At 34.0% G+C, this 8,798-nt stretch overlaps 1 long non-coding RNA gene across 1 annotated transcript; it reads right to left on the bottom strand.

The window, feature by feature from the left end:
- Nucleotides 1–7,402: 7,402 nt before the first annotated feature.
- LOC114370671 lies at nt 7,403–7,749 on the bottom strand. Its single transcript, XR_003657904.1, has 2 exons — nt 7,704–7,749; nt 7,403–7,625 (listed from the first exon to the last, which is right to left on the bottom strand). It is a non-coding gene; the product is annotated as an uncharacterized LOC114370671 (long non-coding RNA).
- Between the last annotated feature and the right edge of the window lie 1,049 nt (nt 7,750–8,798).

The raw sequence follows: 8,798 nt of genomic DNA, 5'->3' as shown, positions 1-8,798 counted from the left end.
AACAAAGGATTCATGGGGATCCTCCAGTAGAGTATTGGAATGATTTTAAGAGTGTCCTTAGGAAGAGGCACATTCCCTCCTACTATGAAAGAGAGCTTATGGACAAGCTCCAAAGGCTTAGACAAGAGAGTATGAGTGTTGAAGAATATAGACAACAAATGGAACTACTCCTTTTAAGAGCTGGACTTAGGGAGGAGGAAAGAAAAAGCATAGCTAGGTTCTTTAGTGGGCTTAATATGGAAGTGAGAGACAAGGTTGAACTCTTTCCATATAGAGACCTAGATGAGCTAGTCCAACTTTGTATAAGAGTGGAGCAACAACTTAAAAGAAAGTCTTCTTCAAAATCTTATGGCTTTCACTCTTATCCAAGGAAGAACCAAGACCAAGGAATTTTGGGGGCTGCACCTTCAAAACCCAAGGAAGATAAGGGTAATATCATAGAGAAATAAACCCCTAAGACTAGTTCCCATGAAAGGACTAGCAACATCAAATGCTTCAAATGTCTTGGGAGAGGTCACATTGCCTCTCAATGCCCCCACAAAGAAAACCATGATTATGAGGGGGCAAGATATTTACAGTAGTCAAGAGGAGACTATTTCTTCCCCTTCCCTAGTGGAGGTAAAGATGAAGTAAGGGGTGAAGAGTCTAGCGAAGAAGTCTACCCCCATGAAGAAGGTGACCTCTTAATGGTTAGAAGGCTCCTTGGAGGTCAATCTTGTGATCTATCTCAATCCCAAAGAGAGAACATCTTTCATGCAAGATGCAAAATTTTAGATAAAACTTGTTCTCTCATTGTGGATAGTGGATCTTGTTGCAATTGTTGTAGCACAAGATTAGTTTCCAAGTTGAACCTCACTATTATTCCCCACCCAAAACCTTATAAACTTCAATGGCTCAATGAGCAAGGGGAAATGATAGTTAACCAACAAGTGAAGGTACCTTTCTCCATTGGGACATATAAGGATGAAGTTAATTGTGATATAGTTACCATAGAGGCAGGACATATTCTTTTACAAAGGCCATGGCAATTTGATAGGAAGATCATTTACAATGGCCTAACTAATGAGATTACCCTCACCCATCTTGGCACTAAATTTGTGTTGCATCCTCAAACACCTTCACAGGTGGCCAAAGATCAACTAACTATGAAAGATAAGAGGGATGAGGAAGAAAAACTAGAAAAACAAAAGAAAAAGAAGGATAGTAAGGCCTTGTCTTCAAAGGCCAAGGGGAAGGAAAAAGAGGAAAAGGATTCCTCCAAGAAGATTGTTAAGAAGGAAAATCATTTTGCAACAAAAGGTGATATCAAAAGAACACTCCTTCTTAAACAATATTTCTACCTTCTCCTATCAAAGGAAACATCCCTTAGCACTGTCATACCTCTTGAGCTTGAGGTTATTCCTCAAGTAAAGGAGTTGTTGGATGAGGGTTTGGTTTTTAAGAGCTTAACTCCTTGTGCTTTTTTGGTGCCCAAAGTAGGTATTATAAGGCACCGAATCCCTATGATAGGTGGTATGATGAATGTGTTGAGTGGTCCAACCCTCTTTTGTAAAATCACTCATCCATCCAACATCTTCATGATTCACATACATAGGGAATCATTAGGCAGGTTTGTTTTTATTTTTAGTTTCAATACAAACTTAGGTGCTCATATGAGATACCTTAGGTTTGTCATACTTTTTGGTAGGAATAATCAACATGAAAATATAGAAAAAGGTTTGTTTTATTGCATGACTTTCCTTAATTTTTTAAATAGTGATCAAGGGGTTCCCACAAACCCTAAGAGAAGAAAGGTCATTCCTGAGTGGCCCACTCCACCAAGTATAAGGAAAATTTGGGGCTTCCATGACTTAACAAACTTTTACAAAAGGTTTGTCCCATATTTTTCTATACTTGTAGCACCACTCATTGAGTTGGTGAGAAACCATGTTCCCTCATGGGAAGATGCCTAAGAAATGGGTTTTCAGACCTTACCTTACTCCAACATACCAAACACCACTAATATATATGTTTTTATTTATTTTACAGTTGTTGAGGGAAGAAGCCCATAGTTTCAAGAAGCTCTAGATTTGAGGTCAAATCCTTTTCAAGGGGGATGGAATGATGCAATCCTATCCCCCAATGGCAGATTTCGGGCACATGGGCTAAGTATGAGCCCACTTATCTTTGTACATATTAGATTAGGATTTCATTATTTTTGGGCCTTGTATTTAGGGCTCCATAATGTAGGTAGGATACCCTAAAAATATAAGATTTTTCAGCCCTTGTATTTTAGGGCACCAGGACTAGTTTTTGTATTAGGGGTAGTTTTGTAATTTCGCATGCATTAAGTAAATATTCGATGTATGTGTTGGGAAATAAATTTAATTGAATTGGGAGAAGCCCAATCCAATTAAATTTTAGAGGGGGAGGTGAGCATTTGCTTGCTACACCCCATTGCCAAATCATATAGTCACACTTTGTGCATGTCCTTCATGCTTTACATGCCTCTTGATACCTAAGCACACTTAGTGGAGAATGTTGGACTTGATCTTGGATTAGTGGGCTGAACCATAGCTAGAATTCACTAATCATAATTAGTGAAATTTTGGCTCCAAAATTTGGCTCCACAAATTCAATTTCAAATTCAAGTGAAATTTGAATAGAAATTCAAATTTCTCTCCAATTTTGTGTGACACTTAGGCTATAAATAGAGGTCATGTGTGTGCATTTTTTCAACTTTGATCATTTGAGAATTACACTTCAAAGTTCATGCCTCATTTGAGGCACAAAATTTCGTGCTCCTTCTCTCCCTCTCCCTCCACTCATCTTCTCCAACCTTCAAGCTCTTATCCATGGCTTCCTATGGTGGTTGTTGGATCAAGTGGCCTCGGAATAATTAAGATAGGGGGGTTGAATTAATTATTACTAAACCTTTACTAATTAAAAAATATAATCCTTCTTAGGATTTTACTATGTTGTTAAGAAAGTAAAGAATAGAAAAGAAACTTAACCAAATGTAAAAGTGGTAATTAAAGTGCACAGCGGAAATTAAAAGTGTAGGGAAGATGAAAACAAACACACAAGAGTTTTATACTGGTTCGGCAACAACCCGTGCCTACATCCAGTCCCCAAGCGACCTGTGGTCCTTGAGATTTCTTTTCAACCTTGTAAAATCCTTTACAAGCAAAGATCCACAAGGGATGTACCCTCCCTTGTTCTCTTTGAACAACCTAGTGGATGTACCCTCCACTAGAACTGATCCACAAGAGATGTACCCTCTCTTGTTCTCAGTTACAACAACCCAAGTAGATGTACCCTCTACTTGTACCACAAAGGATGTACCCTCCAATGTGTTAAGATAATGTTCTCAGGCGGTTAGTCCTTTGAAACTTTGTGAAGGGGGAAACAAAAGAATTCTCATGCAGTTAGTCCTTTGAAATATTTTGTTTATGGGAAAAGAAAGAATCAAAAGAATTATCATACTGTGTTGTTTTGAATTCTTTGACAAGGGAGAAGGGAGACACAAAAGAATTCAGGCGGTTAGTCCTTTGTTCTTTTGGAAAAGGGAGAAGAGAGACACAAAAAGAATTCAGGCGGTTAGTCCTTGGCGAATTCTTTTTGGCAAAGGGAGAAGGGAATGAAAAAGATGAATAGCACACTTTTTGTTTTCAAGGTTTGGAAAACCAGAAAACTTTAGAAAGCTTTTTGACAAAGAAGGAAGAAGAAGATGAATAAGTAGAAAAGGTTTCTCAAAATGGTTCTAAAGAATTGTTAAGTAGTTCTTAAAATGCAAGTCAAGGTCTTGCTTTTATAGACTCTTCATGTCTGGTCAATGAAAACCATTGGAAGAGTTATAACCTTTAGAAAAATCTGAAAACCATTGGAAGAGTTATAACCTTTAGAAAAACCTGAAAACCATTGGAAGAGTTACATCTTTTGATTTTTGTTCAAAACTTTTCACTGGTAATCGATTACCAAATCATTGTAATCGATTACACAAAGAATTTTTGTGAAAGGATGTGACTCTTCACAATTGAATTTGAACTTCAATGTTCAAACACACTGGTAATCGATTACCAATATCTTGTAATTGATTACACCATTTTGAAATCAATTGGAACGTTGTAAATTCAGTTGAAAGCTTTTTGAAAACAATGTTTGCTACTGGTAATCGATTACAATAAACTGGTAATCGATTACCAGAGAGTAAAAACTCTTTGGTAGAAGGTTTTGTGAAAAATTCATGTGCTACTCAATGTTTTGAAAAACTTTTTAGTACTTATCTTGATTGAGTCTTTTCTTGATTCTTGAATCTTCAACTTGATTATTCTTGATTCTTGATTCTTGAAACTTGATTCTTGAATCTTGAAATCAAATTTCTCTTGAACTCAATCTTGAACTCATTCTCTTGAGATTTTTGTCAGGTGTTCTTGACTCAATCTTGAACTCATTCTCTTAGACTTTTTGTCATCATCTTTGTTATCATCAAAACTCCTTGAATCAATCTTGATTCATCATCATGAAACTTGCTTCTACAGTGGTGAGCTTCTTCTTGACTCATATTCTCCTTGAAGTGGCATCTCCAATCATCTTCCTTCTCCATTTTGTTGCCATTCATCTTCAAGAAGCAAAGAAATCCACTGATAAAGAAGATCCAAGGCCTACAAGCTCCACATGGAGCTACGTCACTGAGTGGTATACATTTATGTTGTAATAGATTCTGTTATTAGTAGTGTTCATGGTTATGCACTCTGCTTGCTGCTTGTCTTACTCACATGACTAAATGTAGTCACTGAGATGGGTTGGTTTCCTTATGCACCTTTTGGGCCTGCTAGTAGATGTCGGACTGGTGTTGCTAACATCACCCTCTCTTGGAAAACTAACCCTGCCCTCAAGGTTATAAGAGGTCCACAATGTATCCCAATCTTCACATGTTTTATCTTCTGCGGTCAAACCAGGGCATTAGACCAAAACATGCTTGATTGGTGGTGAAACAAAAGTGTCCCATTTCCAATTCAGCAAAGAAAGTGGTTTGATAATTGGATGATTGTCTGAACTCATGAGTGGTAATTGGGCCAACACATTTGTGGAGTTGAAGTTGAAGCATTTCTTTGAAAACAATAAGCCAGTGGAGTGTATCTGTCATGGGCAACACATTTTAGCTGCTGCTGGTGTTCCAAAGGTATTATTATGACTATAAGCTCAAAAGAAACATTTTATTTGATAGAATTTGTGGTACATGCTATCAACCAGTATTTAAATCGAGTGGCTATTTATATACTTTGACCAAGAGAGAGAGAGAGAGAGATATCATGAAATGGCTTGAGGCAATCTTGAGGTTTTATTGGAACTCTTGTTCCTTAAGACTTGTCTTGTACTTAGTTTCATCCAACAAAATTAAGCAGTCTATTTGACTACATCTCATAATAATTTGCTGCTTGAGTTGTTTGTTGGGTTACATTTTCCTGACAATTATTTTGAATTGTTGGGTTACAAAGGTGTAATTGGTAAGACCGAGCAAGTAGGAGAAATTACATTCATTTAGTGGGCTATTTTGAATTAATTAGGTATTAATATGTAACTTTTTTAGAAATGAGGGTGCACCCCGTTAGTTAAGTGTGACTTAATGAAATGGATTCAGTCAGCTTTTGTGTTGCTTCAGCTGTTGGTGTATTTTGTGTTCATGAAATGAAATGATTATTTTTGTTATTCAAATTTACCGTCTTGAAATGGATTCACTCAGCTTTAGGTATATTGCAATTGTAGTCCTTAGGCATATTGCCCTGCAGCTTTTTTCATGTGATGACTTAATTGATATGCAATGGATGGTAGAATAAATTCTTAGTTCTATGGTTAATACATTTTTACTGTGACAGAGGAATATATGTGTTGTAATTTGCCCTGTAGCGGTACTTTAAAATATAAAATAGAAAATCAAATTTTTGCATCAAAAGTTGATACAAATTGTCTCTTATTCCTTATTTGACTCACTCTACAGAAGGGAAAAAATGAGTACTTTGCAAATTAAATCAAAATATAAAGTGGTATAATGACTTCGTAATTTTTTTAACGACTTGATTTTGGCAATTTGTAATTGTTATCGGGGATGAATCTAGAAGTAGATCAAAGGAGAGCTGAAAAAATTATAATAGATTAGCAATTTAAGTTATACACACATTTTTCATATCATAAAATTCATCAATAATATAATCTGTATCATATTTTTTTAGCAATCATTCTTTCAATGTATGTAATCAAACACTTTGTTAGAAATGTATCTCTCATCTTATTTTTTTAGCCTATTTCTGAAAATGCTTAAAAAAATTCTAAAATAAAAGCCATATACATTTTGAATATCTGTCAAAAAAAATATATGTTTTAATTTCTAAACATTAAAAAAACATCTACAGGACCATATAACAACAACAAATCATGAACTTGAATGTAAAACAAATGTAAAATAATGTCTAAACTAAAATTAAGAGATTCATTCACTACTAGAAAATAAGGTTTTAACATCGGTTATTTAAGACTTTCAACATCGGTTATTAATTGATGTTGAAAGTACCGATGTGGAAAGTAGTATCATTAACATCGGTTTTTCAAAACCGATGTTAACTAATAAATACAACATCGGTTATTTAAATAAGCGATGTTATATGATACGAATTATGAAAAAAAAAATTATAAATCTATAAATTAACATCGGTTTTTTAAAAAACTGATGTTGTAAGTGACATTTAACATCGGTTTTTTAAAAAACTGATGTTGTAAGTGACATTTAACATCGGTTTTTTAAAAAACTGATGTTGTAAGTGACATTTAACATCAGTTTTTTAAAAAACTGATGTTGTAAGTGCCATTTAACATCGGTTTTTTAAAAACTGATGTTGTAAGTGATATTTAACATCGGTTATTTAAATAGGCGATGTTATATGATATGAATTATGAAGAAAAAAAAGTTATAAATCTATAAATCAACATCGATTTTTAAAAAACTGATGTTGTTCGTGACATGTAACATCGGTTTTTAAAATAACCGATGTTAAATATCACTTACAACATCAGTTTTTAAAAAACTGATGTTAAATGTCACTTACAACATCAGTTTTTTAAAAAACCGATGTTAAATGTCACTTACAACATCAGTTTTTTAAAAAACCGATGTTAAATGTCACTTACAACATCAGTGTTTTAAAAAACCGATGTTAAAAAATGTTGAGGTAAGTGACATTTAACATCAGTTTTTAAAAAAACTGATGTTGTAAGTAACATTTCACATCAGTTTTTTTAAAGACCGATGTTGTTTTAGAAATTTATTTTTAACATGATGTCTGTTTTTTCAATAAATCCCAAAAATAACCTGCAAATTTTAAAATCAGACCACATAACATATAATTTTCATTCTGTTTTGAAACAGTTTTTACCAGAAAATTCAATAAGAAATTTACTAATTACTATGAATTTAAAACATATTTAATGTTGAGACATGAATTGTAAATTAAGTAAGTAAATATAAACTACAATTACAAGATTGTCTAAACATCCTAAGTTTCATTTTTCACTTTCAAATAGTACTTTGCCCACTGGTTGCGAAGTGCCTTCAATCTTTCTGGTTCCAATGGTCTAGGATCAGTGAAATACTGCATGATATAATAAAACATAAGTTAATAATATATTAGCAATCATAATAATATGAAATTTGGTGAATTAAAAATTACCATTTCCCAATTATTCTGGAAATTTCCTAAGATTATAGTTGACATCTAATGCATGACGTAATACCCACACTCAGTGCTTCCTTTTTGTCTATTACACTAAATACATTATGAAATTTAGATATGCAACGTTCAGTACAAATTAGTCTACACAATACTAAAATATAAGTGAAAACATATTGTTTAAATAACTTACTTTAACAACAATCCACCTAGCAGGAGTCTTGGATTTACTTTGTTGAGTATCGTCAAGTCCTTTCAAAGCACTATTGAATACAAACATAGATTCTTATTGTACATTTAAAATTTTGATTTACCTGACTAATGCTAATGCAAATATATTAAAAAACAACACTGACCTATTAATTATGCCTTTGAGGTAGTTGTCTGGCTTATTATGCAACGAACAAAACCAAATGACAACATTTTCCTTAGGCAAAATGACGACCATTTGCCAATGTGCACTGCAGTGGAGACCAATATATGTTATTATACTATTATACATTATTTAAATTCATTTGTTGAGTTTAAGTTACCCATTCAAGTAGGCTCCTAGGTACACATCTCGTTTTGAATTTTGCATCCAGTTCTTAATGTAATTTTCTGATTCAAATTGTGATTGGCCAGATCTCTGGATAGACTGTGGCTCGAGGAATCCATACACATCGATATTCCCAGCTCGCATACTTGTCTCAGTCATATGCCTATTATTGTTAACACAAAGTAAATTATGCATGAAGGTAAAACAATAAATTAGGTAACTAACAATAATCTAAATTGACTTACAGAATCCACAACTGTATAACAGATATGCTGAGACATTGACCACCATGTGCAATTTCAGACAGATCTTCATGCTTTATGTACAAGGGAAAGTTTTCATTAAATAGGTCAAACAAGGTAGCATCCCACATAACCTGCAATGGCTTCAGAAAAAGCTGTGGAATGGTCAATGTCATTAGATATAGCGGATCATCGACCTCATCATCCGGCCTATCTGCAGGTTTCGCGGGTCTCACAGCTCCCTGTTTATCCAACATAATTAATTGACATAATTTAATCACAGTAAACATTTTAATTGGAAAAATAAGCATTTAA

The sequence above is a fragment of the Glycine soja genome, chromosome 10 (genome assembly GCF_004193775.1).
Source record: "Glycine soja cultivar W05 chromosome 10, ASM419377v2, whole genome shotgun sequence".
Classification (NCBI taxonomy): Eukaryota; Viridiplantae; Streptophyta; class Magnoliopsida; order Fabales; family Fabaceae; genus Glycine; species Glycine soja.
This window is presented reverse-complemented; position numbering and strand designations above follow the sequence as displayed.